This window comes from Heterodontus francisci, chromosome 7, assembly GCF_036365525.1.
Source record: "Heterodontus francisci isolate sHetFra1 chromosome 7, sHetFra1.hap1, whole genome shotgun sequence".
Classification (NCBI taxonomy): Eukaryota; Metazoa; Chordata; class Chondrichthyes; order Heterodontiformes; family Heterodontidae; genus Heterodontus; species Heterodontus francisci.
The window spans coordinates 61,455,208-61,473,015 of record NC_090377.1 but is presented as its reverse complement, the minus strand read 5'-3'; the positions used below and the strand labels follow the sequence as shown (position 1 = coordinate 61,473,015).

The window sequence follows — 17,808 nt, the reverse complement described above, 5'->3', positions numbered from 1 at the left end:
CTGTAGTGCCTAATAGCATAATTTGTGTCTAGTACTCTACTGTCTTCCTTCAAGATTTGCTCATGGGTAAAGGGGGGGGGAAAAAAAATCACACTGACTTCAGCTTGGTTGAATCACTATCTAATAATGGCTAAAATAGAAAATTACATCACAAAGGGAAAGCTGTGCACCCAACTAAAAGAAGATAATGTTTTAAATATGTGCAAAATCCATATTCCCATCTTGTAGAAAGTAAAACTTTTACTAACATGTGGAGGATAATTTCCCCCCAAAAAAATCTACATTAGGATTATGGATGAGGGATGAAAAGAAAGGGGAAACTTTTCAACCATGTTACATGGAAACCAAATTTAATTTTCAATCTCTTTACAATTTAATACACTTGAATCAGCAATACATATTTGAAACACTGCAATAAAATAATTAAATAATTTAACCAAGGGTCTTGGTGAGGCCACACCTGGAATATTGTGTGCAGTTTTGGTCTCCTTATCTGAGGAAGGATGTTCTTGCTATAGAGGGAGTGCAGCGAAGGTTTACCAGACTGATTCCTGGGATGGCGGGACTGACGTATGAGGAGAGCTTGAGTCGGTTAGGATTTTATTCGCTGGAGTGCAGAAGAGTGATGGGGGATCTCATAGAAACCTATAAAATTCTAACAGGACTTGACAGGGTAGATGCAGGAAGGATGTTCCCGATGGTGGGGGAGTCCAGAACCAGGGGTCATAGTCTCAGTATACGGGGTAAACCTTTCAGGACTAAGATGAGGAGAAATTTCTTCACCCAAAGAGTGGTGAGCCTGTGGAATTCGCTACCACAGAAAGCAGGAGGCCAAAACACTGTATGTTTTCAAAAAGTTAGATATAGCTTTTGGGTCTAAAGGGATCAAAGGATGCGGGGCGAAAGCGGGAACAGGTTACTGAGTTGGATGATCAGCCATGATCATAATGAATGGCGGAGCAGGCTCAAAGAGCCAAATGGCCTACTCCTGCTCCTATTTTCTATATTTCTATGTAAATACAAAAGCATGCATTTAGATAGTGCTCTTAAGGTAGAAAAATGGTCCAAGGGTCATACAGAGGGAAGAAACATTTTAAAAAAGGAACAAAGGCAACAGCTTGATGGGAAAGTTAGGACAAGATACCAAAAGTTTGATTAAAAATGAGATTTGAGACGGTTTTCAAAAATGCAAACGGCAGTTGAGAGACAAAATGAGAGAATTCTGGTGAGAAGGGAGGGCCAAAGCAGTTGAAGGCTCTGTCACTTCCTTTTGCCTAATGTTAAGGGCCATGAGTGTACAGAAGAACAGGATCAGAGGACCAAAGGATGCCAGAGGTTAGAAGGTTACCATAAGGTTAGAAGAGGTTGGAGAAATAGGTCGGGTGAGATCACGAAGAGACCTGAAGATAAGGACGGGCTTTTAAAATTCAAAGTGTTGGGAAACAGAAAGCAAGCGTTGATCAAAAAGGACTGATGATGATTATTGAGTGGAAAACAGTGCAGGCAGAATGAGAGTTTTGAACAAGTTAATGTTTATGGACAGTGGATTTGAAGAATTTGAACTAGAAATGACAAAAGCAAGGTTGAAGGTTTCAGTGACAGTGATAGGACAAAGGTAGGAAAAACTGTGAAAGTACAAGGAAACAGTTTTAGTGATTGATAGAATATTGGGTTTGAAGTTTAGCTCTGGATTTTAAAAAATGTTGAGGTTTTCCACAGCTTGATTCAGAGTGCTTGGGAGGGAGATGGAGTCAGTGACAAGGAAGAATTTATTGTGGGAGTCAACAACTATGCTTCCATATTCCCATGGTTAAATTTATATACATTCTACCTCATCCACGACTTCATATCAGGCAGACAATCTGAGATCGAGGAAAGTGGTGAAAACATAAGGCTGGGTATTGTCATATGGCTCCCTGTCAAGGTGGTATGGTGTTATTCAAAGGCAAAGTAAAAAAAAATGCAGAACAGATGGTGGACAAGACAGTAGAGCAAGAGAGGGAAATACAGACAGAGAGACAGACAGAGAAGCACAGACCAGTGCCAGAAAACTTGACATAATGGGAATGATAATCAGTTCAATATCTGAGGGCCTGCCTTGAGGGAGAAACAACAATGGAGGAAGTCTGTTTAGAAGCCAGCAGCGGAGCAGTGGGGATTGAAACTAGTAAAACAAGCAGGGTCTAGCCCAGAACCAGCATAGCAGTGGAATTCAGCCCAAAAGCCTGCAGAACAGAGCCCAAAGAAACCTGTGGTAATTGTTACTTAAATTCTTGCTAGAAGTATAACAAGGGTTAAAACAAGTATACTCATTTGAAGGGAGCAAGCTTTTCCTTCAGTGGTCAGTTAGAAACCTCTATCCACGGCTCTCACTATCATTAGGTTGATCATTTCAGTCCAGTTACATTCTGTGTAATAATGATCTGCTATGATGTTGTTCAATAGGAAATTAATTGCAGAAAGCACATGTTATATTCCCAGTCAATGATCCATTATATGGTCGAAACTAGACAGTAACTGTAACTACCGCCCCCCACCCCACAAAGGGCCATCTCACACTGAAGAATGCCTGCAGAGTCTCATCGACAGGTTTGCGTCTGCCTGCAATGAATCTGGCCTAACCATCAGCCTCAAGAAAACGAACATCATGGGGCAGGATGTCAGAAATGCTCCATCCATCAATATTGGCGACCACGCTCTGGAAGTGGTTCAAGAGTTCACCTACCTAGGCTCAACTATCACCAGTAACCTGTCTCTAGATGCAGAAATCAACAAGCGCATGGGTAAGGCTTCCACTGCTATGTCCAGACTGGCCAAGAGAGTGTGGGAAAATGGCGCACTGACACAGAACACAAAAGTCCGAGTGTATCAGGCCTGTGTCCTCAGTACCTTGCTCTACGGCAGCGAGGCCTGGACAACGTATGCCAGCCAAGAGCGACGTCTCAATTCATTCCATCTTCGCTGCCTTCGGAGAATACTTGGCATCAGGTGGCAGGACTATATCTCCAACACAGAAGTCCTTGAAGCGGCCAACACCCCCAGCTTATACACACTACTGAGTCAGCGGCGCTTGAGATGGCTTGGCCATGTGAGCCGCATGGAAGATGGCAGGATCCCCAAAGACACATTGTACAGCGAGCTCGCCACTGGTATCAGACCCACCGGCCGTCCATGTCTCCGTTATAAAGACGTCTGCAAACGTGACATGAAATCGTGTGACATTGATCACAAGTCGTGGGAGTCAGTTGCCAGCATTCGCCAGAGCTGGCGGGCAGCCATAAAGACAGGGCTAAATTGTGGCGAGTCGAAGAGACTTAGTAGTTGGCAGGAAAAAAGACAGAGGCGCAAGGGGAGAGCCAACTGTGCAACAGCCCCAACAAACAAATTTCTCTGCAGCACCTGTGGAAGAGCCTGTCACTCCAGAATTGGCCTTTATAGCCACTCCAGGCGCTGCTTCACAAACCACTGACCACCTCCAGGCGCGTATCCATTGTCTCTCGAGATAAGGAGGCCCAAAAGAAACATTCTGTGTAATAATGATCTGCTATGATGTTGTTCAATAGGAAATTAATTGCAGAAAGCACATGTTATATTCCCAGTCAATGATCCATTATATGGTCGAAACTAGACAGTAACTGTAACTACCGCCCCCCACCCCACAAAGGGCCAGAGGGAATAGAATTCAATACCAGGCGGCCATTTAAACTGGAGGAGAAATATATCAAAGGGAAAAAAAAGTCGCGTTAATTGTGCGTTTCTCAGAATTCTGAACAGAATCCTATGGTTACCCTGTTGCAAAGAGATTTAAAACTTGGCATTATAATGTGTAACAGCTGTGAACACATTTCCCTGGGGCTACCACAACTAAATCGACATTTCATCTTTTGAAGCTGTGCAACTGTATCGGATGGGAGAAAAGTTGGAACAGTAACTTGGTCAAGGTTTTCTAAGTTCTCGGGTACAAGAAGTAAATCATGAATTAAGTTATCTGGAGATTGTGTAAAAATATGTTAACAGTCTCGATCAGCTCTGCAAAGCGAATGGAAGGACTTGTCCATTTGTCTATTTTTAAAGTTGGAAACAGTTTTAAATTACCTCTTAACGAAGTCTTAATTCCTCTTTAGAAGAAGCCGACATCGATCCAAATCTTCAACCGGGCTTTACCGCTACTGAAAAAAAATGTTCAACCACGGAACTGGAGTTTAGAGAGGAAGAAGACGGCTCCTTGAAACTGTACCGACACAATTATGCCAGCCTAATTCAGCCGACATTGCTTTTCCAGAGCTCCCAAGTTTGTGATTTTATCGCGATCGTTGAGTTTTCCTTCGAGTTAAGGAGTTAAAAAGTTGTCGATCCCAGTATCCGATGGGTATTTGTTATGTTTTTCCCCCTCTCCACCCCGCGGGGCGACAGTCTCTCGCTCTGATCAGTTCCAGGCTGTAATTAACAAACCCATTACCACATCATTTCCTCTTTGTCCAAATTCCCCAAACAGACACCTGGGGGGCGGGGGGAACTCGGCCAATTAAATATCAGACACCGTCTATTCAGATTTCACAGCGCATTCCTTTTCTGATGCAAATGATGGGAAGCCAATCCTGTCGCAACTTTACAACCTCAAATCATGATACAGTTCATTACGACAAATATATTACGACATACGTTCTTTTCAAAAGCTTCTGTAACTAGGGAGCTGTAAGCACCCAAACCAGAACGTTCCTCCTTACTCAGATTTTAATCAAATGATACAACTAACAGACAAGATGTTTTGTAGGAAAGCCGATGGATATTTCTAGTTTTTGTATTCCACGTACTGGCAGATCTCACGTGGCATTGCTTGCCATCATCAATAAAGGTGTTCTGCTGTGTGGCTATTACAGTACATAGGAACATAGGAGCAGGAACAGGCCATTTAACCCATCGAGCCTGCCACCACCCCCCACCATTCAATATGACCATAGCTGATCATCCACTTCAATGCCTTTATCTCACACTACCCACATATCCCCTTATGTCATTTGTATTTAGAAATCTGTCAATCTCTGCTTTAAACATACTCAATGACTGAGCTTCCACAGCCCTCTGGGGTAGAGAATTCCAAAGATTCACAACCCTCTTAGTAAAGAAATTTCTCCTCATCTCTGTCCTAAGTGGCTTCCCCCATTTTGAAATTGTGTCCCCTGATTCTAGACTCCCCAACTGGGGGAAACATCTTAGCTGCATCTACCCTGTCTATCCCTTTAAGTATTTTGTAGGTTTCAATGAGATCATCTCTCATTCTTAGAAACTCTAGAGAATACAGGCCCAGGTTCCCCAATCTCTCTTCATAGGACAGTCCTGCCATCCTGGGAACAAGTCTGGTGAACCTTCTTTGCACTCCCTCTATGGCAATAATATCCTTTCTAAGGTAAGGGGACCAAAACTGCAGTCTAACCAAGTTTCTATACAATTGAAGCCAGACTTCACTACTCCTGTACTCAAATCCTCTTGCAATAAAGGCTAACATACCATTAGCCTTCATAATTGCTTGCTGCACCTGCATGTTAGCTTTCAGTGACTTATTGACAAGGACACCCAGGTCTCTTTGTCCATCTACACTTTCTAATCTCTTACCATTTAAGAAATACTTTGCACATCTATTCCTCCTACCAAAGTGGATAACCTCACATTTTTAGTGTACATTAATGTTAAAGCACATTGATTTTTGGTGGCTGATTAAGCCAAATTGTGTTTTTATTAAATGGTATTGGGGGATTTTTGCCAGTGTTTTGCAGATCAATATTTTATGATTCCATACATATTTCTGTAAAATCTGTAAATCAGGACCCTGTACCTTTGTTAAAGCCCAGAATGCAAAGAAGGATGGCAGGTAGGGAGTATTAGGTATTTAGCAACCCTGAAGAGGGAGGGTGTTGTGCGATTTACTAGTACTGGGGGATCTTTTGTTTTAATAGCATTGGGTAAGGAGAGAATCCTGATTCTTGACAGTTTTTGGTAGTTCTGGAGTTTAGCAGAGCTGTGGTGCCTATTCAAAACTTCTGCAGCAATGAAGATGGGAGTCCTGGATTTTGGTAGTACTGAGACTATGGTCCTTCGGCATTATGGAGTCAAGCAGCACTATAGTGGGGGTCCTGAAAATTGGCTGCACTAAGTGGGAGGTCTTGGGACCTGGCTTGGGTGGAAAGGGAAATAATTTGAAAAAAATTCTGCTCAGTAACAGTTAACTCAGTGTTTTTAATTAAGTTTTGGAAAATAAATAAAGTTGTGATTTTGACACCAACATGGCTACTTTCATAACAAAACTGAATATATAAAAATATTTCCAGTACTTACATTGCTCTTGTGCCAAAAATGAGCTCAAAAACACTCAAAGGTTAACAATATGCTCTGTTTCCAGGTAGATGCTGAGATGTCAAAATGTGGAATGATGTACATCTCTGATGAAAGAATTTGGAAAGAGGTCTCTAAACCATCTTCCTAGAAATAGTGAAACAAGTGTTTTTGATTGGTTCAGAAAATAAAGAATCAGTTTTCCTTAACGGCTGCATCTCTCAAATTCTCAGTATAAAGAAAATAAAACACAGGTGCTCCAATCAGTGTTCTTTATCTGTCTGTCTGTCTCTGAACTAGTAACCCTCAAGTAAAACATTAGCATTTGATAATAGTTTTCCTCTGAAACTTTAGATCAAAAACATATAAGGCCCAATTTTAACTGTAAGTGAATGGATTTTGAGGGAGTTCAAGTCTCATAAAATCTCTCTTCTGGCCTGTTCCAAATCTTTTATTAAAAAAATAAATAGTTAGGTCCTGCCATATCCTGAATAAAGACATACTTTTGGATGTTGCATTGAGAAAAATAAATCATTTTCTGTTCTTTGATTCACATTATAAAAATAAAGTGCAGGTTCTCTGATCACCACACCCTTTCCTCTCTCTCTCTCTCTCTGGAGCAAAAAGAAAGTACCTGGAAATGGTCATTTCAAAAAAAGTTCTAAAATTCATGGCGTAGCTTATTGTGAAAAGCTGCTTTAGGTGATTTAATTGATTCACTTTCTACCCCTTTCTATTAGAAGTTGCCCTGCACTCTTAGGAATTCTGTCATCCAGTAAAAGAAGAGGCTCAGACATTTGAATGTGGAGAATGAGTCAGGAGGAATGGGAAGACATACTTTGAAGTGAGTACCATGACAGCAATTAGGGAGGGGCAGAGTTGTTGGGTTTGGGGAGAAACATTGTGGAACATGAAGTAGTTCAGCAGTCTAGGTGAGGGAGAAACCAGAGGCAGGAATTTCCCTGCAGGCCTCTGGACCCTGCTATCATGGTCAAATGGGGCAGGCAGAAGCCCACACTGTGGCGAATAGTCACCCAGCTGTGATTTTCCCCGAATTCGCCAATTAGTGGCCAGAGGGCGGATTCACCATCCAATTAAGAACATAAGAACTGGGAGCTGGAGTAGACAATTCAGCCGCTCGAGTCTGCTCCGCCATTCAATGCGATCATGGCTAATCTCATTTTGGCCTCAACTCCACTTTCCTGCCCGTTCTCCATAACCCTTCAACCCATTTCTAATTAAAAATCTGTCTATCTCCTCCTTAAATTTACCCAAGTCCCGGCATCCACCACACTCTGGGGTAGTGAATTCCACAGATTCACAACCCTTTGAGAGAAGTAATTTCTCCTCATCTCTGTTTTAAATCTGCTACCCCTTATCCTAAAACTATGACCTCGCGTTCTAGATTGCCCCACAAGAGGAAACATCCTCTCTATGTTTACTTTGTCAATCCCCTTAATCATCTTATATACCTCAATTAGATCTCCTCTCATTCTTCTAAACTCCATAGAGTAAAGGCCTAAACTGCCTAAAGGATGGCAGACAGGCTCTTGAATCTGGAGGGCCAATCAGAGGCTCTCCAGAACTAAAAGAGCGGAAGCTGGCCTTTCCAGGTAAGTGAAAGCGAGGGCACCCCTACATGAAGGCACACCCTCTTCAACTTTTTTAACTAGATTAAAAAATGCCCTCAGCAGCCGGGCCACCATTGTGAAGGTGGGACGCCTCCACAGGCGGGCTGTAGCTGCAGCTGAAACCAGGCAGGCAGAGAGGGCCTCCGAGGCTGCCTGAAGTGCTGGCCCCCTGGTCTACTGCCAGGAGGCTGCCTCCAGGCAGCTACATTGTTCCCAGTAGCTTCTGGCGAGCTGGAGACTGACTAGAAAATTCCACTCAGCCTCTGACAATAAGCCTTAATAGGCATTTAACTAGGCCAGTTGGCTACCCGCCGCTTGCAGGCAGGTAGCCCGGCCTGCCTCCCATCCCCCAAGCCCACCATCTCACCTCTGAGAAAAAGGCCCGGGGGTGGGATAGAGCCGGCAAACTGACATGCTGGCCAGTGTGCAAATTTACATGTCCATCCACCTCTGTCTCTACCTAAAAATACAGCCCCAGTGTTCTGTTAGGCGAAGGTTATTATGTTTCTTGAGACAACGTTGTGGATAAGAAGGACCATGATATTCTGAATAATATTCTCAAACAAAAACTCGTCAAGAAAGACCCATCATTGGCTCACTCAGGAAGTTGAGGAGAGTATTAGACTAAAAGAAGAGGCTTACAATGTTGCAAAGGATAGTAGCAAGTCTGAGGATTGGGAGTGTTTTAGAAACCAGCAAAGGGTCACCAAAAAGTTGAAAAAAGGGAAAAAATAGAATGCGAGTAAATTAGCCAGCAATATAAAAACAGATTGTAAGAGCTTTTATAAGCACATAGAAAGGAAGAGAATAGCTAAAAGTAAACGTTGGTCCCTTAGAGGCAGAGACGGGAGAAATCATCATGGGAAATGAGGAAATGGCAGAGGCATTGAACAAATATTTTGTGTCTGTCTTCACAGGAGAAGACACAAGTTTCTAACAAGAAATAGGCAGTAACCTCGGGGCTAAAAAGAATGAGGAGATTAAGAAAATTGATATCAACTGTGGAGAAACTTGAGGGACTAAAATCAGACAAGTCCCCGGGACCAGATAGCCTACACCCTAGGGTTCTAAAAGAGATAGTGGATGCACGAGCTATGATTTTCCAGAATTCCTTAGATTCAGAAATGGTCCCATCAGATTGGAAGTTGGCAAATGATACACCACGTTTCAAGAAAGGAGGTAGAGAGAAAACAGGAAACTACAGGCCAGTAGCCCAACATCAGTCGTTGGGAAGATGCTGGAAATTATTATTAAGGAAGTCTTAATATTGCACTTGGAAAAGCATAGTTTGATTAGAACAAGTCAGCATGGTTTTACTAAAGGGAAATCCTGTTTGACAAATTTATTAGAATTTTTTGAGGATGTAACCAGTAGGGTAGATAAAGGGGAACCAGTAGATGTAGTGCACCTAGATTTCCAAAAGGCATTTGATAAGGTGCTGCATAAAAGATTAATAGGCAAGATAAGGGCTCATGATGTTGGGGGTAATATATTAGCGTGGATAGAGGATTGGTTAACAGACAAGAATCAGAGAGTGGGTATAAATGGGGCATTTTCAAGTTGGCAGGCAGTGAATAGTGGGGTGCCGCAAGGATCAGTGCTGGGGCCTCAGTTATTTACACTCTATATTAATGACTTGGATGAAGAGACGGAGAGTAATGTATCCAAGTTTGCTGAAGATACAAAGCTCGGTGGAAAGGTAAGCTGTCGGGCGGACATAGAGAGGCTGCAAAGAGATATAGATGGTTAAGTGAGTGGGCAACAAGATGGCAAATGGAGTATAATGTAGGGAAATGTGAAGTTGTTCACTTTGGTCATAAAAATAGAAAAGCAGAATATTTTTTAAAAGGCCTGTAACTGGTAAGTGTTGATGTTCAGAGAGACTTGGGGGTACTCATACAAGAAACGCATAAAGTTAACATGCAGGTGCAGCAGACTATTAGGAAGCCAAATGGCATGTTGGCCTTTATTGCAAGGGGATTGGAGTGCAGGAATAAAGAAGTCTTACTAAAATTGTACAGGGCTTTGGTGAGGCTGCACCTGGAATACTGTGTGCAGTTTTGGTCTCCACATTTAAGAAAGGATATACTTGCACTGGAGGCAGTGCAGCGAAGATTTACTAAATTGGTCCCTGGGATGAGGGGGTTGTCCTATGATAAGAGGCTGAGTAAATTGGGCCTATATTCTCTGGAGTTTAGAAGAATGAGAGGCGATCTAATTGAGACATACAAGATTCTGAAAGGGCTTGATAGGGCAGAAGCGGAGAGATTGTTTCCACTGGTCAGGGAATCTAGAACACAGGGACACAGTCTCAGGATAAGGGCCGATCGTTCAGGACTGAAATGAGGAGAAATTACTTCACTCAAAGGGTTGTGAATCTTTGGAATTCTCTACCCAGAGGGTTGTGGATGCTCCATCATTGAATACATTTAAGGCTGGGAGAGAGAGATTTTTGGTCTCTCAGGCAATCGAGGGATATGGGGAGCGGGCAGGAAAGAGGAATTGAAACCCAAGATCAGTCATGATCGTATCGAATGGGGGAGCAGGCTCGATGGGCCATATGGTCTACTTCTGCTCCTATTTCTTGTGTTCATGTGTTCTTGTGAAATGTGAAAGCTGAGGGTATTTGGAAGCCTGTGAGGAGCAGAAAGCTTACTGATGGAGCAAGGGACAGTTTGAACAAAAGTCAGGGTCCACAGCCATCAGAAAGTAGTCCAGAGTCTGTGTGGGGTCTGGAGAATGATCTGGAGTTCTTGTTCAGAGGCTAGGGAGTAGTGTGGGCTCTGAAAGGAACTTGGATAGAGGTTGAAGAGTAGTCCTGTGAGGTTGTAGTCACTGCTTTAGGCCAGGGTAGCAGAAATAATAAGGCAAACATCACCAGAGATCTGCACGATTCCTAGGTGTCTGGCTTGGAGCAGCAGCAGAGAAAATTCAGCGAGCAGCGTTAGTGCTGAAACAGTTTGCAATGTATAGGCTGTTCACAAGGAAAATGCACCAGCAGATCACAACAGTGCTGATATTTAGTGCTGAGGTATGCTAGCCAATGACTGAGAACAAGTCAGTGTGAACTAGGTGCATTGAAGTTGTAGGCCCAAGGCACACCAAACATTGGGCCTCAGGCCTCATTAACATCATACTGGCGACCTCCAAACACCAAATGGGGGTCCCCAGGCAGCTCACAGGAAAAGAGGCCAGGAAGATCAAGCTGCTTCATTGCCAGCAGTGGCCCTTGGGTAAGTCCTGAAAGGAATGTGGATGAATGCGAGTTGGCGGTGGCCACGATGGAGGGCAGTGGTGGTCATCAAAGAGGGAGTGTATTGTCAGTGATGCGACGGGGTGGGGGGGGGGGGGTGTTGCGGTGGTTGAGGTCGTGACTGAAGGGTGGACTGAGCAACGGCCAGCAGAAGCCCTTAGTTTTAAAGTGGGGCCAGGAGGAACACTTCTGTTCCTTCCAGCTCTACCTTCAGGCAAGTGTTTTTAACAAACATACCTTTTTGGCAGCCATCTGTCTGTTAGGCAGCACATAGACCTGATTATCCTGAATGCAATCGGCACTGCAAACCAATATTGCAGAGGGGCCCTCAGGAAAGTGTTAAGCCCCTTATTTGCATATGCAAAAAGTCTAACAGCTGCTTTAGCCATGGGCTCTGGTCACCTATCTTTATGCCTCTGGCAATATGCCAGGCAACGCAATTGCAACTCATAATGGAAGTGTGCTTTCTAAGCACCATATTGGAGGCTTATACGTCCATTTAATGACTGAGAAATGGGCATGGTGCCATTGATTTTCTAGGTTATTATTTCTAATTGCAAGTGAAGAATGGCTTGTGAAAATCAATCTGCCAGTCAGGTCAGCTATTGTGTTCTGGATACAGCAGGATTGAGGGAAGAGCTCTGCATGGTCAGACAGATCTGAACCCCTTATTATCTTCTGTGGCATGTAACATGCCATGCAGTGCTCATTTGTCAAATAAATCACTGTGACTCCAATGCTTAATGCACCTCTCACAGCAAATTTTGTGTGTGGCTCATACCTGACATCACTGCCTCACTCTGGGGTTCTTTGCTGCAAGCTTCAGATCGGAATTCCTGATCTTGTGATTGATCATGAATTCTTGTCTGCTTGCAGGAATTCCTCTCCCCAAAAAAAAGCAGCAGTATCAGGAAGTGGCGGCAGCTGGAAGCAGTTTTGATTAGATAACCAAGGAGAAAAGAGTGACTTTGTGAACTGAAGGAACCATATGAAAGTGCCTCTGAAGTGTGGGGGTGAGGGGGTGGTTTGGAGGGGAAAGTAGTTCTGTAAACTGGAAGGCAATGTGTGCCTAGATGAGTTGAGGGAGTTAGTGAAGAGGGGAGTGCCTCTGTGAAAGGGAGAGTGGTGTCCTTGTAGTTTTTGGGCAAGTGATGATGAGGTTAGTCTGTTGAATAAGGACAAACTCAAATGTCACTTAATTTTCCTATAATTTTTGATATTAAAAAATCTATTAATTGTGAAGGTGAAAATGTTCAAAGTTAACTAGATTGAACTATTGTAATGTAAACATTCAACATTTACAAGGTACTATGCCCCGAGATCCCCCCCCCACCACCCCCACAAAAAAAAAACAAAATGTGCCAATGACTTAGGTGAGAGGGGATAGACCCTGTGGACTGAATTTTACCAACCCTTTGGGGATGGGCTGGGAGGCAGGAAAGCTGGCATAATGGTGCGAGAAGGCATCGGGGTGTGCCCGATGTCTTTCTTCTGCTATGCCAGGTTGCCAGCAGTGGGAAAGCTGGCAGATCAGCCACTCGCCAAGAAGCCAGTTGAGCCAATTAAGGGCCACTTCCCGCCTTAACAGGCATTTTGGCAACATCCAAGGGCCCTCTGTCACGTGGCGGAGACCACCCAGTGAAACCTGGCAGCCTCCCAGCAGACTCCAGATAAGACACCCACTGGCTGCAATGGCCACCCCTGCAGCAACAGCGCCACTTGCCCTCAGCAACATTCCCCACCATTCCAATTGCTGGGCCCTGCCTGCCAGGCCCTGGCTATCCCCACCTCACTTACTCCTCTTCGAGGGTGCACAGCTATTGAGGCGCTCTCATCCTGCAGCTGCAGCCTCGGCAATGCTGAGCTGCCGGTCCTCTGATTAGACCAGCAGCTCTTGGGGGTGGGCTGCTGTCCTTAATAGATAATGGCGGCAGCAAAATGTGGCCCACCAGAGTGGGATCACCTCCCGCTTTCGGCCCCGGTGGCGGGACTTCTGCCACCACAGAAAAATTTCGGGCTGTATCTCTAAGTGTATACAGTTCAAAATTTTCTGCCTACAACCCTGATACAGAAGTGCCAGGTTAGATACCTGGTCTGTGCTGTGGTTGTAGATCTCAGCCAGGCCAGCAATGGGAATACTACACATAGCCACTCCGTTCCTGAATTAGGTAGAGGGACAAACTACTCAGATATCACTCCCAGTTCCCACAAAGAATCTCAGTAAATACCATGACTGAATGAAATAACATCCTGTAAACAATAAGTAATTTCATGTGTTTGTACTGTTGAGCAGTTATCCAAACAATAAAACATTAGCACTTTTACAGACACTTTAATTACTGTGTTTTGGAGGTCCAGCATCAAAGCAAAAAGAGTTATTCAATCAACAATGACTGAAACAAGTATTCTACCACACCACCTAAAACATATCCCACTGTTGGAAAGCTGAATCTGCATAGAAAATGACACAAAGTCGTTTCCCTTTTTATATCTTGTTCCAACGAGTTTTCAGTTCTAATTTGCACAATGGCACACCTTGCACAATGCTGCGTGATACTATTACTGCCATATGTTTAAACGCCACTGTTCAAACTGAGTTTCAACAGCAACTGAGGTAAGGAAAATGTTAGGACTGCACAAAACAAAATATACCTCTAATGGGATAAGTAAAGTATGAAAATATAACAGCTGGACACAAATGAACAATTAAAATATAGAAAAAAACTATTGAGGTACAGTAAAGTGATTTAAAAGGTTAAATAAAAACTACAATTACTGGAAATCTGGAACAAAAACATAAAATGCTGGAAATTATCATCTGGAATATCAACATCTGTGCAGAGAACAGATAAGTTAACATTTCAGGTACAACCATTTTGTTTTAGAAACAGTTTTGTCCACTTTAGAGATAAAGCGAAAGTCCTTTTTGGCATAAATCCAGTCATATTTGTACAATCAATATATTGATCATGCTCTGTGTTTGCTCAGCCTTTCCTTCAGTTATCAATTTGTAATTCCTATCATTTTAAGGTGTAACATTGATTTTATTTTTGCTTTCCACTCAAACAGCTTACTTTCTGGACACAAAGCAGAGGAAGGAGGGACAGAGAGACACTAGATCCCTACAGCAGGTGCAAGTGTGGAAATGTTACACAAATAAAGTGAAAAGGTTATAATAGTGTCTCTGTCTCACTTTCCTCTCTCATCGCCAGGTAGGCGCCCATTTGGAGGTGCACCCAGAAGAAATAGGTCTTGGGCCTTATCAGAGAGAGGCACACACAAGGACTTGGAATAAATAGTGAATGCATTGGACAACCTGAAAAGGAGCTGCCAAGTCATGGCTGAGAGAATAGGGGAGTCTTGCTGCAGCATGTGTGGTTTTCTGGCACAAGGCATTTACTTCTCTACAGTCTACCATAGAAAGTTCAGTTTCCTCTGGAAACTGCTAGGCAATGTGAGAGCTTTTGTCACTAGCGATGGCTGCAGTTGGAGGTTCTATCAAAGCTGCCATTCAGACCCCTGCTTCCACCATCTCCTCCAGCTTGGAAAGGCTGCCAGCTGTGTCAACAGGCAGGTTAATAGAACGGATATTAGATAGGTATAATAGATAGGACCTTTGATCGGACTATAGACCACGTCCAGTCTGTTCTCACATAGATCAGTGGGAAGGTTGATCTGCTGCCTCCTGGGAATAGAACTGGCAAAATGAAGCCAGGGCAGTGTGGCTGCATGCTTGTCACAACAAAACAACAACAATTTGCATTAATATGGCAACATTAATGGAACAAAACATCCCATAGTGTTGTCAAACAAAATTAAACACCAAGCCACATAAGGAGATAGTAGGACAGATGACCAAAAGCTTGTAAGTTTTAGTAGTGGCTTAAAGAAGAAGGGAAAGGTAGAGAGGTTTAGGGACAGAATTGCAGAGCTTAGGGCCTAGGCAGCTGAAGGCACAGCCGCCAATGGTGGATCGATTAAAATAGATAATGAGCAATTGTAAGAGCACAGAGATTGTGGATGGTTATAGGGCTGGACGAGGTTACAGAGATAGGGAGGGGTGAGACTACAAAGCGATTTGAAAACAAGGATGAGAATTTTAAAATTGACCGTGGGCCAATATAAGTCAGTGAGCGTAGGGGTGAATGGGACTTAGTGCGTGTTAGAGTATGACAGCAGAGTATTGGATGAGCTCAGGTTTATGGAGGGTGGAAGATAGGAGGCTGGCCAGGAAAGCATGGGAATTATCAGGTCTAGAGGTAGCAAAGACATGGATGAGGGATTCAGCAGCAGATGAACTGAAGCAGGGCCAGAGTTGGCAATGTTATGGAGGTGGAAGTAGGCAGTCTTGGTGTTGGAGTGGATATGTGATCGGAAGCTCATCTTGAAGCCGCTTATGACACCGAATTTGCAAATGATGTGGTTCAACTTCAGAGAGTTGCCAGGGAGAGGGAAGGAGTTGGTGGCTAGGGAATAGAGTTTGTGGTGGGGACCGAAGACAATGGCTTTGGTCTTCCCAATATTTAGTTGGAAGAAATTTCAGCTCTTCCAGTACTGGATGTTGAACTAGCAGTATGACAAATTATAGACTAAGGAGGGGTCGAGAGAGGTGGTGGTAAGGTAGAGCTGGGTGTCATCAAATATGTAGAACTTAACTTGTTTTCTGATGATGTCACCAAGGGACAACGTGTAGATGAGAAATAGAAGGCCGCTAAGGATAGATCCTTGGGAAACTCCAGGAGCAGGGGGAGTGGGAAGGGAAGTCAATTCAGATGACTCTCTGGCTATGACAAGACAGCTAAGAGTGAAACCAAGCACTAGAAAACACAATTGGTAATAGCTGAGTAATTGTGACTGTGTTATTTTGGTAGTTTTTGAAACCAATAAGATTTGGAACCTTTGGATATTGTGTGTGTGCATGCAGTGGTTTGATGTTATGGTTACAGCCCGGATTTGCGGATGAAAGGGAAGGATATTGCAGAGGGTCGCTGTTGGTATGGGTGTGGAGATGTGGGTTGGGAGAACTTCATGCGAATTGCTGCTGAATGCCATTGTCTCTCAATGCACAAGCTGCATAAACCTCACATTACAGTCACTGCCAAGTTGGACATTGAGCTAGTAAAATCCTTCCCAATTAAAAAAAAAATGTGCCTGTCTCATGGGGAGGTGCCCTGATGGCCATGTGTGTGTAATCTATTACTCCTTGGACATGGGGGCAGCCAGCAATCCCAAGAAGCCAACATCTGCTCATGTTGGTTCCTGCTCTCTATGGGGAAATACATGTATGTGCTTATTTTCAAAAGTAAGGACATGATATTTACAGAATAGGGTGTCGGTGAGGCTAAAAACTGCCAAAGAAACCGGCAAGACAGGGGACACAGACATCTTACCAATCTTATTGGCAGGACCTCATACACATCTTGTAGATCTGTCTTCCGCCTGACAGCCAGTCAAATGGACAATCTAGCCAGCAGACAAGCAGAAGGGAACACAGCAGTAGGAGGTGTTGCCTCCTGCAACTAAACTGCATAACCAGGTCAGGAGATGGTAGCATAGTGGTAATGTTACTAGGCTAGTAATTGAAAGACCTGATCTAATACTCCAGAGATATGGGTTAAAATCCCACCCTGGTAGCTGGGGGATTTTAAATTTCAATAATAAAAAAGGTCTTAGATTAAAATGTCATGCTTACTAATAATAATCATGAAACTAGATTTTTGTAACAAACCCATCTGGTTCATTAATGTCCTTTAGGCAAGAAAATCTGCCATCCTTGCCTGGACTGGCCAACATGTGACTCCAAACCCACAGCAGTGTGGTTGACTCTTAACTGCCTTCTGAAGTTGCCTAGCAAGCCACTCTTTTCAAGCGAAATTAGGATGGACAATAAATGTTAGCCTTGGCAGCAACATTCACATCCCAAGAATGAATTTTTAAAAAATGAAAACATTTCTGTCTTCCTTGATGACTTTAGATCCACAACAACCACCTCGTTAAAGTCAGGTGCCAATGGCAGACTTATAATAAGACATGGGTCAATATTTCTTACAGATTTCACAATTCTCTCTAATCTCTTCTGTTAGCCTCATATACTCTTCATCAGCGATACCTGCATCTTTTAACAGAATTATTAACTGTTGCAAAGTAGGGTGAGCAAATTGTCTATGTAACTTTAAGGCAATTTTTTCTGTTATCCTTACCATATGATTTCATTGATACTTGCTTAAGATGCAGATGAGAAACGTAAGGGGATGCAATAATATCCCGACTGGGTAAATTGCAGATCAACCAACTTCCCAAAAATTATTGCCTTATTGAGTTGCATGTCAAGTTTTATTTGTGCCTTTTTCATGGAAGGTTTACTCAACGGCATAGGTGTCTCACTACAGTCTACATCCATACTTGTAAAATGGAATTACTAATCACCTTAAGATGCTATCATCACCAAAACTAAAGCAAGTGGCACTTTTATATTCCTTAACCTTGCAATCATCATCAATACTTAGTGAATCAAGGTAACATTTCAACCAGTCTATCCCACATCCCGGACGAGCCCTTGTCTCTTGGCATTTTTGGGTGGCACAGTGGCACAGT

The 17,808-nt window shown here is 43.3% G+C and overlaps 1 protein-coding gene across 2 annotated transcripts in view; it reads right to left on the bottom strand.

The window, feature by feature from the left end:
- LOC137372021 (activin receptor type-1-like) overlaps positions 1-4,587 on the bottom strand; it is a 138,199-nt gene extending 133,612 nt beyond the window's left edge. For both annotated transcript variants that reach the window (XM_068035291.1, XM_068035290.1), the window contains exon 1: positions 4,096-4,587. The gene's annotated coding sequence lies outside the window, so the exon portion shown is untranslated. The remainder of the gene's footprint in view (positions 1-4,095) is intronic.
- Positions 4,588-17,808: the final 13,221 nt, after the last annotated feature.